General features: G+C 47.4%; 1 long non-coding RNA gene across 1 annotated transcript; it reads left to right on the top strand.

The window, feature by feature from the left end:
* The first annotated feature begins 319 nt into the window (after nucleotides 1-319).
* LOC112546149 (uncharacterized) lies at nucleotides 320-8,009 on the top strand. The gene is made up of 5 exons (XR_003089781.2): nucleotides 320-457; nucleotides 732-828; nucleotides 5,063-5,094; nucleotides 6,256-6,387; nucleotides 7,892-8,009. It is a non-coding gene; the product is annotated as an uncharacterized LOC112546149 (long non-coding RNA).
* Nucleotides 8,010-18,050: the final 10,041 nt, after the last annotated feature.

The raw sequence follows: 18,050 nt of genomic DNA, 5'->3' as shown, positions 1-18,050 counted from the left end.
TGGACTTCTACTGAGACCCCCTCCTGCCTCCCAGCTCTCAGCTTCTTGATATTCATTGGCTGAGCAGGTGGCTATCGACAAGGGAGACTCAGGTCCTTTTGTTCTATTTTTAAGATAAGACCAATAAGTCACAAGCAATCATGTATTTGATTGATTTTGCTGCTTCTCTGCAATTATTGTCTCTGCGCAGTTCCTGATCCTCTCTAATGTACTATTTCTTATCAAATACTTGCTGAATGATGACTATGAGCAACTGTTGGTCTGTAGCTCATTTGAGAGCATTTTATTCTCATCAGTCAATGTGTCTTAAGGGGCTGGCTAGAAGCAGGACATCAGTCTTCCAGTGCAGTTGTAGGTGTGACAGTGACATCACAAAGGCCTGATGCAGGATCTCAACGTATTGGAGGACAGTGGTGACCTCACAGAGAGACTCTGACATCAGCCAGGCAGGACAGAGGTACAAGGCACGGGCAACCTCAGATACTGCTTCCCCTACCCCCACTCTTTATGGCTTTGTCAGAGGCCTTCACAAAGAGGTGGGACTGGAATTGCTCTGAGACTGATCCCCACTGGTGGTGACCTGGGCTGACCTTTGGGACATCTGCTGATACCTCTCATCCTACCACTTCTCAGAGTCTCAATGCTGCTTGGTTGAACAGGGAGCTATTGACAGGGAGGAGAAGCTTTCCCAGTTTCCCAACTGTGACCCATGGCTGTCCCTTCTTTTGTAGGCTCTGCACAAGGCCCTTGTCCAACTTCAGGCATGACATGCTGGGGAACCTGCTAGCAGAGTCCCCAAACACAGATAGTCTCCTATACATCTTGGAGGTGAGCTTGGTCAGGAGGGGCAAGGGACAGTTTTACATTAGTATAAGGGAACTGTTGGTCCCTTATTTTAAACTCAGTGGGGGTTTGGTTGGTTGGCTCACAGCATCAAAAGAAAAGGGAAGCGTCTTTTGAGAAATCAGGATCCTGAAACTGACAACCTTCAGGAACTATGGGAAGAGGCTGCCGTTCCAGGTCAGCCTGGTTGACAGGATCGCAGCCCAATGAGGGAGTGAGGAATCTGGGGAAGAGTTCTGTCCTCTGTCCTCCTGGATTTTGGCTGGGTCAGACTGAATGGGACTGAGCTAAGGAGACAACATGAGCTGGGAGGAGCTGAGCCAGTGACTCAGCCCAGAGGCAGATCCATGCTGGGAGAGCTTCAGTCCCTGATCCTGAGACAGAGCACAGGCACCAGATCCATACTGGGAGCGGGGCTGCAGCCACAGATCGAGAGGGTCCAGAGAAGCATTCCAGGTGCTGGAGGCAGCACAACAGAGAGTGGAGCTGGGGCAGGAGCACGCTGGAGCTGGGTGTAGCGAGCAGCAGGGGAGAGCAGGAGGGACCCTGGGTAGAGGCCCAGCACGGGGACTCCACAAGACAAGAGGCCTGGCAGGCCAGACTCGAGAGGGGCTGATGCTGGGGAGAAGGGTCCTGCCACCCAGAGCAACTGTGTGACCTGCAGCATCCCTGCAGCACAGCCAGGGCCTGGGATGGAGGCCTGGGACCTACAAGGAACAGACTGAACTGTCCTGACCTCCCAGAGACACTGTGATGTCTTTGTGTCAAAGTGAGGTGTTTGCCAGGAACTTTTTCCATTTTTTCTCATTCTTGCTCTTTTTTAAAAACTGACTGTTGTTTAATAACTTGTATTTGCTTTGAACTACATGTAGTCATCAGTGGGTCAGGGAAGCGTTCAATGTGAGGAGAGCACCCCGGAGTACGGACATCCCAGCCCCTGCCCTAATTGACCACAAGGTTAGAGGTCAAGCCCCCATCAATCTTGGGCCCAGTCCTGTTGGGGTCACAAGGATTCTGCTATGCAGGAGGATGGAAGGGAAGCCCTTGAGGACAGCGAAGCCTCTGGGTGGAGATGTTAGCATAAGCTTATTGGGTAGTCAAGTGGAATACTCGACTACTCGCTTTCCCCCTCCTGCAAGCAGGGGGGACAGGAGCTGGTGCTGGGTGGAGCTGGCTTAAAAGCCGGTTCTCCCTAGCACCATCTCCACAGTGCTGCCTCTCCCTCCCCCCACTGCCTCTATCAGACACAGTGGGGAGGGATAGGGGAGGCTGCTCCAGCAGCAGCCCCTGTCTGTGGAGTTCCCAGTAGGGAGCTGGGTCCTCCCCTGTGGACAGGGGCTGCTGCCACCAAGCAGCCCCTGTTCACGGTGGCCAGGGCTGGCCGTGCACAGGGGCTGCTCTGGCAGCAGACCCTGGCTGCAGCTAGCCATGGTCACCACAAACTCAAGCTGGGACCAAGCAGTCCCAGCTCACACTGGTCTGGGACATTGCGCCTCTGCATTTTAAATGTAGTAAGAGCCTGCTGGCTCTTACTACATTTAAAATGCAGAGCCACAGCACGGGTAGTTCCCAGAGCTGGTGTGAGATGGGACTGCTCAGTCCCAGCTCCAGCTGGCTCTGGGAGCGACCCCCACTACAACTCTGCAGAGTGGCCCCCTTACCAATTAATCGTGTAGTCCATACAATTTGTATCCACTACATGATTAGCCCGATAACTGCAGTTTAACATCCTTGCCTCTGGGAAAAGGAAGTGGAAGAGGGGACTCAGATCCTTTTCCTAGCCCATTTCACTGGGGTAGTGTAAAAGCCAGGAAAGTTCCCCCTCAATAGCGGGACCATTCCCCCATTTACATTAGTGCTGGGAAGAAGTGGAAAGGAGAGACTTGACATCCAGTTTACAGTCTGTCCTCCTAGCCTGCACCACATTGGACCATCCTTAGCCAGGGCAGCTCTATGTTGGGCCCTTCCATCTCCTCCACCTGTCCCTGAAGGAGGAACTGCAAGTCTGGGCCCTGGCTGGCTTTGGCATTGAGAACCTCAAATCCCTGCCCCTGCCCCACTTCCCCCACGAGATCCAGGAGATGGTGCTCACAGAAGAGTCACAGGCACCTTCCTAGAGCACAAGGTGGGCCCAAAGGGAATCAGCTTTTCTGTCCTGCGGTACTGAACAGGGCCAGCTCTAGGCACCAGCAAAACAAGTAGGTGCTTGGGGCGGCACATTGCCAGGGGCGGTATTCTGGCCTGCAGGAGGAGCAGGGCAGTGGGGAGCCCCGCGGAGGCCATCAAGAGCTGGGAGCTCCATGCCTGGCTGCTCGGAGCCTGTGTCTGGCCCCAGGGTGCTGGGAGGGTGGGGCAGGGTGCTAGGAGGGCAGGGAGCCTGGCCCTGGAGCAGGGCGGCTGAGGCTGGTGATGCTGAGCGCAGCGGGGCAGGCTGCAGTGGGGCCCCATCCCCCAAGTGGAGGCTGCCCCAAGCTAGGAGCCCCACAGCTGGCTGCTCAGAGTCTGCGCCTGGCCCTGGGGCACTGGGAGCTCTGCATGGGCAGCCCTGAGGTGCGGCCCCTGCTGGGAGTGCGGCATGGGGCGGCCACGGCTGATGAGGCTGAGCCCGGTGGCCTTTTCTTCACCTTTGTGAGTGCGCCCCCCCAGCCCGTGTGCCCCCCGTTGGCCATCCCCCCCCCCCCATGCACCCTCCCCACAACTCCCCCTCCTCTGGGCTCCTCCCCGCTGGGACCCCGTCTCCTCTTTTCCCCGCCCCTGGATCCCCATCTCCTGTCTGGCTCTCTAAACAATTCCCCCTCCTCCTACTCTCTCGGCCCTGAACCCTCTCCCCCCCTCACCCACACACACCTTCTCAAGAACCCAGTCCCCTTGTACTGTATCCTGACAATCTCACACCTGCCTGGGACCCAAGTGATTCTCCCTCTCCCTTTGTCTGAGGAAGGGGAACTCTGGTGTTCCAAGTGCCCGTGTCCCCAAGTCCCTTCCTGTCTGGGGCAGGAGAGCTTTATTAAAATTGGAATTGTGATCCCATTTAAATAGGGACATTGTTATGGCCTAAATTTATCATAACCTATTTAAATAACATATGAATTAAATTTACAAATTAAATAGAACATGTCTCCTGTCAACTTTTAAAGATATTCTACCAGTTAACTAGTGTAAGTACCCAGAACCAGCAGTAGCTTCTTCTGCAGGTGAAGAGAGAATGTTTTTATCACTTTGGTTTATTCAGCTAGTTCAGTTCAATGATTAGTTCATTCACCGTTGCAAAACCGAGAGTTGAGGAAGCAAAAAAACTTGTTTTCCTCTTCTCTCAGTAAAAAACTGGTTATGAGAGCGTTCTAACATCTTGAAGAACATGATGACTAGATTCGACCTGTTAAATTCACTATGGATATTTCCTTTGTCTAATAAATGAATTTTTAGATGCAAAACATGTTTGGATACTTTTTTGTTACAAAAATTAAATGCTGGTTTTGTTTATTTTAAATAGAATTTCTGTCCAGACAGAAGTAGATGCAAATCATATGTTTTAAAAAAAAGTAGCAACCACTTAGCAAATAATAAATGGGGTAAAACCTGTCTCTTAAGTGTTCCTATTGCACACCATTTTGTAATAGAATAAAAATGTAAAAATTAAGAATCTGATTACATGTAAGTTACACAATTATTTGGGCATATATTTAGTTGGTAGCTGTACTGAGTGTACTCTCCTGGTTAGTAAATAGAAGCACCAAATTTGGCATAAAGGTTATATTTAGTTGTAAATCAACATGTTTTAAAGGTTGCTAATCAATAAGACTCAACCATCCTTTAGGAAAATATTTTAAAAGTATAATTTAAATGATAAATTGCTCATTTAAACCTAGGTTTTCTGCTTGCCAGTTTAAATCATGATTAAAATTAGAGATTTAAATCAAAGCTATTTAAATCAATCCACCCTGTTTCAGAGGCTGTTTGGTCCGTACCTGAAGGAGAAAGCACAGGGCTGCGCTCATGGAATAGGTCCTAGGCTAGTGGGGTTTTGTTGTCTGGTGCCTGTCTTGTTCTGGACAGTTGAGCTGGGGAGTTGAAACAAAAGTTCTCTTAATCCCTTTGAACTGTCTCATTGTATAGTGAGGCTGATTCTTGTCCATGGACACCGAGAGGTGGACAGCTTATGTGTTGGGGTTGGAGTCTGAGTGATTATAAGGCTTCTAGTAATAAAATCTCTTTGCAGAGTGAGGAGTGGGACCAGGACTCCAGCACTAGGTGATGTGAACAGCTGCATGCTTTGGAAGTTAACTGGCTTGCTGTGGATAAACCTGCCCTCCCATTGTCCTCATGTGGGGAGTCCCTGGCACTCTCCTAGGAGATGAAAATGCCCTGACGTTTGATCTCCCCCGAAGCATTCACCCCACCCCCCCAGGAAGCCGCACAATCTGCATTTCCATGCGCACCCCCAGCAAGCTGTGCAAGCTGCATTTGCACGCGAACCCTCCCCGGACAAAAAAAGGGGGAGGGCAACATTTTTTTGCTTGGGGCAGCAAAAATCCTAGAGCTGGCCCTGGCACTGAGATTTGGGAGTGGGAGGGAAATTCTTCTCAAAGTCACTGCTTTCCTCTGACCAAGGGCTTTCAAGCCAGCAAGGGATCTGTCTCCATCCTGGTGGTGGTCATGAATCAAGAGTTCAGAAAGGATGGGACACTGAGCCTTGTCTCAGTCTAGAGACAAAACAAATTGTGATAATCCCCTTCTCAAGTGCCATGACCAATTATTCAGATCTTTCACCCTGAGTCTCAGCCTCAGTGGTGGGAGTGGGCTTGTTTGCACAGCATGTGCACTGGTCTATTGATCCTGATCTGCCTCCTTCCCCTGCAGTGTCCCAGGAGACCCAGTACCATAAGGAGCAGCAGAGCCCCATTCTGATTCTCCATCCCCCTCGCTGAATTTGACATAAATGACCTGTGACCCTGGCTTCCTGATGCCAGGCATAGGCAGGCTGGCTCCGATAAGCTGTAGAACCTGCAGCTGCAGGGGCTGTGGGTTTGGAGTGTTCCCCTTAGGCAGACAGAGTCAGAGCAGGGAATGAGATAGACGAGTCAAATTCATCGTCTCCTGGTTCAGTGGAGAGCCTGGGACTTTAAGGGGACCATGTTCCAGCCCCTGCTCCAGCCAAGTTCATGCCAGGCCTTGGGTCCCTTCTTGTCCTCCTGGAGCAGCTGGGGATGCAAGTCCCCGTGGAGGACCCTGCCCACATCCCTTTCCCCCAGGATCCCTGAGAGGGGGGCAGATGGAGCTGAGGGTCTGGCTTTAGCTCCTCTCCCCCAGTGTCTTCAGCAGAGGGACTTGAGGGGGAGACTCCTGGCCTAGGGGAGACTGGGAGCTGACAGTGGAATACTGATGGAGCCCCCTCTCTTTCCCTCCCATTAGAACTCAGCACAGTTCTCCAAACTGGAATTTGGTGGCTTAGCTGTGACTGTCAATCAGTGACCCAGCCAAGGACGTAGGCCAGCTGGCCAGGGAGGGGATTTAGCAACTCTACAAGCTGCTGCTACACCAGAGGTAAGGAAACCCAGCTGGGAAATAAGACCCAATAGAAACGTGACACTGACAGAAGCCAGGCAATGGGACCTGTGACAGGGCACCTGCCCTGCACTGGCCCTTTAAGGCCAGGACTCAGGCCCTGAGCCAGGGCTAGAAAGAAAGAGGCCAGCTGGAGCTGTTTGGGCTAGGGAGAGCCCAGCTGGCAACTATCTAGGGCAGCACAATTGGCTTGTAGAAGCCAGCTGAACCCATTAGGGCGAGGGAGAGCCCAGCTGACAGCTATAAACGGAGAAGCTCAGTTTGCTTGGGGAGGAGCCAGTGGAGGGCTGATTGCAGAGGCAGCAGGAGCTCCTTGGAGGGAGACAAGCTGGGGATAGCCAGCAAAGGCTGGAAGCGGGCCAGCCAAGATGCCCCTTGGCTAGGGGCTGGGGACAAAGCCTCTGGTTTGAGGGCCTATCATGAGGCCGACTAGGTAAGCCAAGCCATTGTGACAGATGCCTATGATGAGCAACCCATACAGACTGTAACTTGCCCTGAGAGGGGCTATATGAGGACAGTCAGGGGGCACTGAGGCACACTGGGGGTGTGCACCCCCTGACAGGACCCCTGAATAAATGATCCACCTCACATCTGAGACTGTCCCCCATTGGGTAATGGAAGCCTCTGAGATTGGACCCCACTGGAGGGTGAGTCTATCTCTCTCCTTCTCCCCCTGCTCCATTTAAGTTCAACCCTTTTCCCCCAGCCCCAAGGTTATTCCAAACACCATAGGGATCCCTGTTATTCTGTGGGGCCAGAGATACAATCTGGGGGAAGGGAAGAATCCAGCCACCAAAACCAGACAGGGAAATCTGATGAGAAGCTGCTAAGGAAGAGCTCTCAGAGGGAGATGGAGGGAATGGAGGCAGGAGTCCTCCAACAATGTGGCAGGGTCTGGCACTGAAGGTCACTAGAGAGGAAGCCGAGTCCATCCCAGGGTGCTGTTGTAAAGCAGGCTTTTTCTGTCCATAGCCTTCGCGTATAGCCCATCCTGCCACACAAGGCCCCTCACACAAAACCCAGATACTCAGAGGAGCATGGGCAGCACAATGCAGTTTTTTGTGAATGGAATTTGACCTTATAGGCATCCTGGAACTCAAAGGCACCAAGAAAATAGGGAGGTAAGCATAACTAGATAACGCCTAGCTGAATTTACAGATAAGCCTCATTTGACCGTAGCTTGACCAGTCTTAGGGGCAAGGGAAAAAGTAAACATAGGGTAATAAAACACAATTGTCTTACACTAACTATGCCCCATCTGGTCCTGTCCACAAGGGGATCACGCATACATCACGAAAATTCCTATAGGGCAGTATTGTCATACTACCTCATCACTAGCCTATCAGGCCCTGCCAAATGCAGACCCTAGCATGGCACAGACACCGAAGTTTTGTATAAAAGACCCTCAATCCCTTTGTTCGTCGGAGGTTCCGTGTATTGAGGGTACGTGTCTTTTTTTTTTTTTTTTTTTTCCCGGCTAAAGGATTGATCACCCTGAGGCTGCCTCCCCACCCTTCGAATCAAACATAGGGGTGCACGAGTCCTGAGCATGCTCTGAGTTCTATTGTGTCTTTCTGTTATCGTTTCTGGATTTGTAAGTATTGCTTAAATGTATTGGTTATTGGTTTAATAGTTAAATTGTGTTAATTTCACTGTGTAATTCTGTAAAGTGTATCTAAGTTCTGTTAACCACACTGTGTAAATTGTATAATTTTGTGTTGTGTAGTAGTGTTGTATTTAGGTTAAATATAAGTGTTAGAAATAGAAGCCCCGGAGTTGTTAAGTTGTAAAAGTAGATTTATGACTAACTCCACCAGCTGTCCTAAAATAACCATAGAGGGGCTGGCTTTGGACGGTTCTTTTATTATCATTACTTTGGCTTTGTTGTTTGTATTTTTTATTTGTATGCTGCGTTGTCTTAGGCAAATTAGGGATAGTGATTTGATATGAGTGAATTGTAATCAAAGAATTGTAATCAGTTGGGTATAATTGTGCCCAAGCTTTTCTATGCAGTAAAAGTATTGAGCAATTGCTAGTTTAAACACCTATTTGTTAATTGCTGGTTTTGACCACTTAATAAATATCATTTTCACCATCATCCAGTAGTTTTCACTGGGTAGTCGGCTTTAACCCTTGAGGCTCCCATCACATCACTGAACCAAGGTGCAACAGGTGCCAGTTGCCATTAATTCTTCCTAGTTCCTAGGGGCATCCAAGTCTCTGACACACCCTTGTTCACTTGACAGGAAGACCTCACAGCTATGGTGATGTACCAGCTCCATACCAGCTGGTCCTGTCACCAGGTACCCAAGGCACTTTCAGGGTGCCTCTGATGGGCTGCAGAATCCCACCCTGCACCAGCCACAGGAACCAGAGGGAATGGGTGTAGACCCTTTCTTTTGTCGGGACATTGGACTGTACATTGTTACACTCCGTTAATTTGGAATTCAGCTTGTGAACTGGCTGGAGGGCCAAGGCCTCAGAAACCCATCACTCAGCTTTGTTGATCCCACACCTCTTTTTATTCCCACTTCAGCTGCTAGATGGGATGCAGCCCCATGGTATCCTCGATCTCCTCCACAAGACATGGGAGGAGCCAGGCCCAGGAACACTCAACATAGTACAATGCGTGTTCTGCCAAAAGGAAAACTTGGAGCCCCTGTAGGGTTTGTAGCATTGCTAAAACATTCCAGTGGAGACTACCATCCAGTGCAGACGATGAGGAAAAAGGTCCCTGAGAATCTTGATTAGTGCCCTATCAATGTCACAGCGATGAAAATGTGTCTGACTATGAAATCTGATCCCTATGCTAGTAGGAGCCTGGGCAGCGAGCTGCCAGTCTGGGGAGAGTCAAGAATTATCCTTCCTCTACATGGCCATATTTGGAAGGGAAATCAGAGCCAACTTGAAAGGCAGTGCAGAAATGTTGGAACCTACTCTAGCCTGCTCTAAAGGCTGCACAGAAGTGATGGTGGCATTCTTGGGACCCCCTCCAAACAACAACTGTGCAAACTCCTCCCCACTCCACCAAGTCCTATTTTTGGTTAGGACTTGCATACCTAGAACACCATGAGACTTCAAATGTAAACATCTGAATTTGAGAAACTGACCAATTTGGAAAACCTCTGGCCATGAACTTGAATTTGGGAAGGCCTTATCGATGACCCATTCAATGGAAATTGTGGGAAATGGTCTGCCAGAAACTTTTGGACGTGTTGGACATCAGAATTATTGGGGAAACCCTAAGCGCAGCCTTTCTCCAACTGAGGCTCTTGACCCAAAAGGGGGCCACAAGGTAGTGTAGGGGAGTCTTGAGTAGGGTCACTAGCCATCCAGGTTTTCCCAGACATGACCTCTTCTTTGGTACTCAGACCTTTCTCGGGGTAGATTTTGGAAATATTAAAAGATGTTTGTGATTTTTCCTGGCCTTCCAAGCTGGGTGGCTGGTGAGAAGTGGCCACTGTCTGGGCCCCAGTTTGGATGACAATGCCGCTGCCAGCAACCGTACAGAAGGAAGGGTGGCATGTTATAGTATTGCCACTTTTCCTTCTGCACTGACGTGCACGGTGGTGACACTGCTTTGGATCTGGATGGCAGCAGCGCAGTGACTGCTGGCAGCTCAGCAAGGGAGGGTGCTTAGGACACAGGACCTAGGATGGGGGGCAGCGTGTGAAGAGGGTGCTACGCCCTTACCTGGGGGGCTGCTGTAGAGCATTCAGGACTGAGGCACAAACAGGTTGGAAATAGCTTCCTTCCTTCCTGCCACTGCAGGGCTTAGCTGAGGGGTGGGGAGGCTTTCCCAGGCCAGCGCTGGGTGAGGCTTTGGCATATGCAGAGCTTGGCTCCTGCTGGCCAGTGCCCTGGGCCATAGTGTCCTGAACTTACTCTGGGTGCCAGCCCAGCCACAGGCAGGGGATGAAGGAAGGAGCCTGCCAGTCAGAGAGTTGGTGAGCTGCATGATTCAACCAGGGGTTGGTTCTCTGCCCAGTATTGGTAGTGGGGGAATCCTGCTGTGGGGGAATCTGGAGGAGCAGCAGGGCTGAGGGTATGATCTGGCACAGCAGCGGGCAGCCAGTGACAGGGGAAGCCTGTAAAGGGCCAGTGGGTAGGTAGCAGAGCTGACATGTAACTGGCCACCGCCAGACCACATTCACAGCTACCGCAGTAAGAAATGGGACAGGGCAAAGGGAGCCTGCTGGTCTGGAGGATGCATGCAGCAGGGACTGCACTGAGGGACCAGCAGGAGGAGTGGCTGTCTCCGCATGCTGTAGCTGTGCCTGACCACCAGCCTTGGACTCCCATCTCTTCCCCTCCCGCCCCCCCTCCCCACACACTCTCTGTTGGTGGGCAGCTGGCAAGCAAGGACCCAACCAGTAGCTGGACCCACCAGCACTAACGGGAGGGGGGAGACAGAAAATACAGGACAATTGGCCCATTAAAAAAAAGTAGGGACACCTCCAGGAGGGCTTAAAAACAGAATATCTGGTCACCCTATCCATGGGGAAAAATTAGCAGGTACCTCCCTCTCCCCATTGCCTCCTGCCCTTTATTGCATTCGGGACACTCCAGGAGTGAGAGAGGGGTAGTGGCTGGAGGAGGAGGTGGTGAGGTAGGGGCTTGAAGGAAGGGGTGGAATGGGTGCAAGGGCACAGTTGGGTGGGAAGTGGCAAAGCGGGAGCTTGGGTGAAGAGGTGGAGCGGGGGAGAGGCCAGGGCTCAAGGCCCCTATAAGTGCCGATTCTCCCTCTCTACCTGTTAACGTCTTTAAAATCCACATAATACATCAGGAGAGTTTGACTCCAATTATGAATCTTACTCCCAGCAATGTTGGCGAAACCTCTGGCGTAGACAGATGAGCATTGCAAAGAGCTTTCACTGTGTAACCAATGCATTGCTGCTCTAAATCCTGTTGAAAACTGTCTAGCTAAACAGAAGCAAGAATTATATCCCGCCTCACCCTTTTTGAGGTGTGAACCACTGAACTGCTACTCAGCACGTTTCTTAAGAAACATAAACACATAGCTTAAGACACTTTGGGAAACATTGGGCCAGAGCTTGGCTCATGATGCATCTCTCTATCATACCACTATTGCAAATGGGCCATAAACCTGCCCTACCTTAGCAGTTGAGGATTCCACCAGCGTGGGCAAATCAACCCTCACTTCTCCAGCATAAGTGATAAACCTAGGAGAAAGGTGTGACTAGAACACCTCTGAGGTCCAGCAAGTCTGAATTGGAGTAAGTAGCCCTTAGAGCGAGGCAAAATATAGCCTGTGGGTCAGAGCTGATCCGCCAAACCACCAGATTCAGCCCATCACCATCCCATGGCCCAGGGAGAGTCTCATGCAGGCTCCCTGCTTGCCACACCCCCACACACAAGTTCAAAGTGGCCAGCTGGGGGGACCATGTGCTCTCAGCATGTTATGAGCTGTAGGGGGAGGGAGTTTTGCACACTGCCCCTACCCCATCACAGTCTTGCAGCTCCTATTGGCTGGTTTCTGGCCAATGGGAGATGACTGGGCTGTGCTTGCAGTGCAGGTAGCATGCGAAGGGCCTCTCCCCCCTCGAGGGGTGCACGGCATGCAGAGAGCACATGGACCCCATAGTCAGTCGCTTTAAGCAGTGTGCAAGGATCCTTTCTGAGGATTCTGCTGGGCTAATGGCCAGGAGCCGCCTATGGTAAACGCCTCCCTGACAGTGCCTATACCCGGCACCCCACCCCAATCCTCTGCCCTTCCTCCTGCATCTTGGCCCCAAATTACAACCCAAAACTTCTGCACCCCTGCTCCTGCACCATGCCATTCCTAAACCCAACACTCCCTCCTGCACCCCAATCCTCTATCCCAGGTCACAACCCCAACCCTCTGCACTTGCACCCTCTTCCAGACTCTGCACTCCTAGCTGCTGCATCAGGTCACAACCTCCTCCTTCCCTAAGTTACAACCCAAACCTCTGCTCCCTCTCCCTGCATACTTGCCCCAGGTCACAAAACTTTCCCAGATCCTGCAGCCCCTCCTACACTGCTCCCCCTGGTCAGAATCCTCTCCTGCACCCACACTCCCTCTTGCATTCCAATCTCCTGGCCAGGTCACAACCCCCTCTTTCACCTGAACTCCCCCCCAGACCCCACATCTTCTCCATTAATATAATGGAAGTGTGTGGCCCTTGACCACTTACTAAAGTCTTGGAGTGGACCCCCCTATCAAAAACTATTGGCCACCACTGCCTTAGAGACCATACAGATGGCATAAAACAGAGCAACTCTAGGGATGCTCTGACTTGCATTAGGATAGCTCAGTTCTTGTTAGCCAGACCCAAGGATCAGGACCAGTGAATTTTGGCCCTTTTCTGTTCATTTCCTTAATATTGGGCATTTTGCATTGTTTTAATATGGATAGAGTTCAATTTTTTGAATAAAATACAGGAGAAGGGGAAAACGATGATTTATTCACAAAGTTATTTTGGTATTTTCATTTATATTTGAGAAATAGAAAATGATTAGCAATGTAGAACACTGCTAACACATTTTTTTTAAAATGAGTAATTCTGATAGGTTCACATGGGAGTTAGTGGGAATCAAACTTCAGGGCAGAATTTGGCTCCTTGTAACTATCCATTTCAGTAAATGTAATTTGTCACAGTCTACGGTAGAATATCATTTATAGATATGAAAATGGACTCTGTAAAAGCATATACAATATTTACAAGGTGGATCTGGATCTCTGTTACATCACGGTAAAGCCAGAGTAACCCCACCACCTTCAGGTTTACATCAGTGTAGCAGAGCTGAATCTGGCCCATAGTATAGACACTTGTCACTTCTATAGAGGGTGTGAGTGACTGTAGTGCTTGTAATAGAATTCAGACTGAAAGTGGTAGGGACTTCATCTTGAGAACAAGTCTAACCTAAAGAGTGTCTGTGCGCTTCCCCATGCTTACGCAACTCTGACCTAGAGCAACCACCCCTAAAGGAGTAGAAGACAGCTCCATGTGCCTATTGTGTCCTTCTCCGGTGCTGAATATGCCAAACTGCAAGCCAGTTTTGATGGCAGTCTCTTTGATATGGCCATCTATCCCCTATGAATTTGATTGAGACCACTAAAATCACTTCATTTTCATATAGGTCATAAAAGTCATTGGATAGGTAATGGTTTCAACGGGGACAGGAAATTTGTAACCCAACTGTGCAAGGCAGTAATGTATTTCCACAGGTTACCACTGACATTTAGCCACAGCTTCCATACCACAATAGCTGAGACACTTTATTGCCGATTCCGGGGAACACTGCAACACCTCAGATGGCATCTTCTGGTAACAGTTGGTAAAGTATAATTTTGTAAAGTATCTGTTATGTTTTGTATATGCCACACTCTGGACTATTAAGGAGGATTACGTTTAAATCAATACATATAGAAAAGTAGATTTAAATGTTCTGACGCGTACCACTTGATATTGCATTTACTACTTTTGGTGATCAGAACCTAGTATCATTAAACAGTGTTTAGTACTGCTGTGAGAATTTTCAGTTTGAGAGGAAATTGCATTGTTGCAGTGTGTAGTGGTTTAGTATTTACTCAATACACTGCATATATGAACCGTCTCCCTGATACCTTAGCCTATATTAAAAGCTGCATTTGCATGGGCTTCGTAGAGTGAGAGCCAGCAAATCACCCCATTTAGAAAAGCCCCGATTTCAGCATTGACAGGCTGTTGCAATAAAGATTTTGAATGTGTCAGCTGAAATATTTTTATAAACTAAAGAAACGTGAAAGGTCTTTGAAAACAATGACTTGAAAAATATTAGGAAATGTTTAAATTAATCACTTAACCCAAGTCCAATATTTGCAATACTTGTGTCAAGCTCAAAGAGGCCTATAATGTTGCAAAATTAAAAGGAAAGAGTTGCTCAATGCTTCTAACCACAAGTTTACGCACTTGATTTTAACATAACAGTTTTGGCCTCTAAAATGTCAAGAATACAGCAGACTTCGCTAATGGGCTGACATGCTAAGTCAATCTTGCTTCGCAGGTTTATTTCAGAATATATAAAGCAAAAAATTATTAGATCCACAACAATATACTTAACATTAAGCGTCCTGTTTAGTTCCTCAAAAAGAAAAGCAGATAAAGCTGACACTCTTATTCATGGTACTAAATGAAAAGCAAACACTAATCAAACCAAAACATCTAACTCCCTGTGGCAAGATGACGTATCAGTCTCTCATCAAATCATCTGGGGGTTAACCAGACTCTTCCAATACTTCCTGTTGTTGAACTATAGAAACAATACTACTCTACGCACACGCACTGAACAATGCATTAATCCTCACATCCCGATACAATTATCCTGACTTTGCAGACACTGTAATAGGTTAGGGAACTTGCCCAGGACCGAAAAATCTGTGACTGAGCCTGTCCTAATGCCTTCCAAATCTGAAGAAGGAAAATAGATTCCAAACCCATGGTTCCTGAGGTGTCTAGGATGCCAAGCTTCTTTGATCATCGTCAGCCTCTTCCTCTTGGCATGCTGAGGAGTCAATCCAAAAGGCCACCCCCTGAACAGATGTGAAGGAGATATTAAGTTAATAATGCTAGTAACCCTATCTTGGTTTTCCTAGAAGTATTTCTGCTAGGTGAAGAGGGGAGAATGCCATGCAGAATGGCAGTTCTCCGCCTCTACTCCCCTGCAACCCTGCACTTATACCCCAGCACATCTGATATTCCAGGGATGGATGCAGCTCAGAGAGTGGTCTCCATTCTCTCCTTCCCTGAATTCATAGGCCTTTCTGTCCCTTTGTAATGCTTTGTTTCTAGCCATGCTACAAAGCAAGAGGGACATTTGGCCCTTTGCTTAGATCTCTCATCAATTTAAATCAGCCCACTGCTTTTATTCAAGCCATTTTACAAAATGTAACATACAACTGAGTTCTAGGAGAATGGGATATTTTACTTAAAAAGTGCATTTAAATTGGATAAGAAGATTCCCTTCTGTCTATGTTGGTTTTCAGTCAGGATACCAAAGACCTTAGTGGAAACATGATTTGTAATTAATGAAATACAAGTCTTGAACTATTTAAAAAACAAAGTCTATGAGTTTAGATCTTTGTTAACACACCTAACATGAATTCTGCACCCATCAGTGAGCTTCTTGTAAAATAATACTCAAACCTATTTTATCTTGGGAAGCAAAAAATCCAGAATCATAGTACTAGGAGAAAGGAGTATAATGGTTTGATAAGTTTTTTGAGGCACAAAAAGGAACCAAACCCCAGGAGGATAAATTCGATTCACAGAAACCCAATCTCAAATACCTGACGTCACACAAGACAAATGCAACATTCCTGAAGGAAGCTTTGCCATATAACCCAATAATAGTTTAGAGATTATTATTAAATATTAGATTGATTTAAGTTCACACTAAAGAGTGATTGTCCAAATGGAAAACATCAGAAGGGCTCCCAATAATCCTGCAACACTGTGAATGTTGCTGGGCACCTAGTATCATAGTGTCTTGAAGCAGAATATACTTTGCTAGTCACATTTTTAATGTTCTTAAGAGATGAAGAATTGGCATCACTAGTTCTTCAGAATTTCCCTGATCTCTAGAAAATTAGGAGACTTGCAAATATAGATTCCTGCCTGCAGACACAAAGACAACTTCAGAGACTGTTCTCTAAGATTTAAGAAACTAGCAAGAATGCAGTTATTTTATATATCTTTACAATAGACATCTGCTTGCTCTTTCAGCTAGTGGGCTTCAAGGTTTTGACCAACAGTCAGCAAAGGGTAAAAGCCTCTTTTTACTTACATGGACCTGCATCCTTTTAAGGAAAAATTACAAAGCAAAATCAGAGTTAAACCCAGAACCCTGGCAATGCCAGGAGATGGAGGATAGCTCATTCAGCACTTAAAGGAATTTTAACTCAGCACTTAAATTTCCTTTAACTCCTTTTTTTAATTCAGCACTTAAATTTACCTTTCTAAAATTGTTCTGTGACACTCTCTTGGTTGTTGCCCAATTCACTGGCAATATTCACAAGTGTATTTATACTTTTTTGGATGGCATTGTCCTTGCTATCCATGCAATCCATGGTGTTTTGTATTGTCAGACACATGCATTTGGGGAATCTCTTCAAAGACTCAGAAAGTACCAAAAGAATTTCAGGGAGTTAAAAAAAAGTAGTCAATTTTTTCCCCTGAGTACATCCTTCAGCCTGGTTAGAAGGGACATACAACACATGATGTTAAAGAAACTGCAAAGCAATCTAAATTAACATGGACCCAGTAGGAGAAACATCTGAAAGATGATATTAGGATTATTTTGTTTTAAGGAACACTAGGAAAACATTATTGTGAACTAATTGGTGTGCTAGCATAGTGCTGTGCACAAACACAGATTTTACTTCAAATCCTTTGCTGGATTACAAGTAAGATGAGTTTCTGAGACCTACATAAAAGCAGCTTGGTACAATTGCCAATATACATTTAAAGGAGATCCATGTCTGGAAAAACAAAAACAAAAACAAGGAAAGCTCAAGTTGAAGAACATTTACCATATATAAATCCAAAGTTGTATATCTGAAAACAGAGCAAGAATTCTTGATATAAAGCTGTCAAACTCCTCTCATTCATTCACTAGACTAGACTAATGTGAAGGAACCCAGGTCGCTGGGACCCCAATGTAGTTTATGCTTCCAGCATCTAAACAGAGCCCAGTCTTGGGGTCCATGGGCACATTCTCAAAGTGCAGACTCTCCATATGGCACCCTGAAAGCTGGAGCCTTCTATCCAGCTGCCTAGCCTTTGGCTCTCTTCAGCACTCACTTGGTTCCAATGCCCCCATAGCTTACCTTCTCTCAGAATCCTGCCACAAGAGAACAGATCAGTTAGAAAAAAAACTCCTAAATGCACCACTCCTCTTATGTTATCCTTCTTTTGGGAGTCCATGAATGGATCATCAGTATTTGGGAAGGTAGGAATGTCCCCCTGCCTTGAAAATGAGTTTGTTTAGTAAAGATGCATATAGAATTGACAGTATCATACAGAATTCATGAATTTTCATTTATTTCCCAAATAATCACAAAAACACCCACACTAATTTAAACAAGCCCTCGAATATAAATAGCACAGTTCAATGAGGACTGTATCATTCAGAAATAGTAGGTCGTCCACATTCCTGTCATAGGAAAGACTGAGTAATCAAGGTAGGACGCTAGAGGAGGAAGATCTTGAAAGGTTGAGTATCTACATAGCTATCTTCTATACACTTGTGTATATGATCAAATTTAAGTTTCGCCATCTATAATTTCCAGAGTTTCTGGTTAGCATTGACCTATTTCTGTCTGCTGCTCGCAATCAGATAATCAGTCCTTTGTGCTTTTACCAGAATTGCACACAATTAGGGGACTTCACCACATACAAAAAGCCTGTGTAGATATCGCTCTCTCTACACACTTAACTAGTTATTGGCCTAGCTTTTGAAGCCGTTCACTCAACTTGGCATTATGCCATCTGTATGTAACACTGTTGAACACCATAACTGATTAATTCCAAAATTTCAGGAACTTTTCCAAGCATTAGGGGATTACCAAGGAAACCGGTGCAGAGCAGCAACAGGCATTGGTCCCCCTTGCACTCACCACA

This window comes from Pelodiscus sinensis, chromosome 8, assembly GCF_049634645.1.
Source record: "Pelodiscus sinensis isolate JC-2024 chromosome 8, ASM4963464v1, whole genome shotgun sequence".
Taxonomy (NCBI): Eukaryota; Metazoa; Chordata; order Testudines; family Trionychidae; genus Pelodiscus; species Pelodiscus sinensis.
This window is presented reverse-complemented; position numbering and strand designations above follow the sequence as displayed.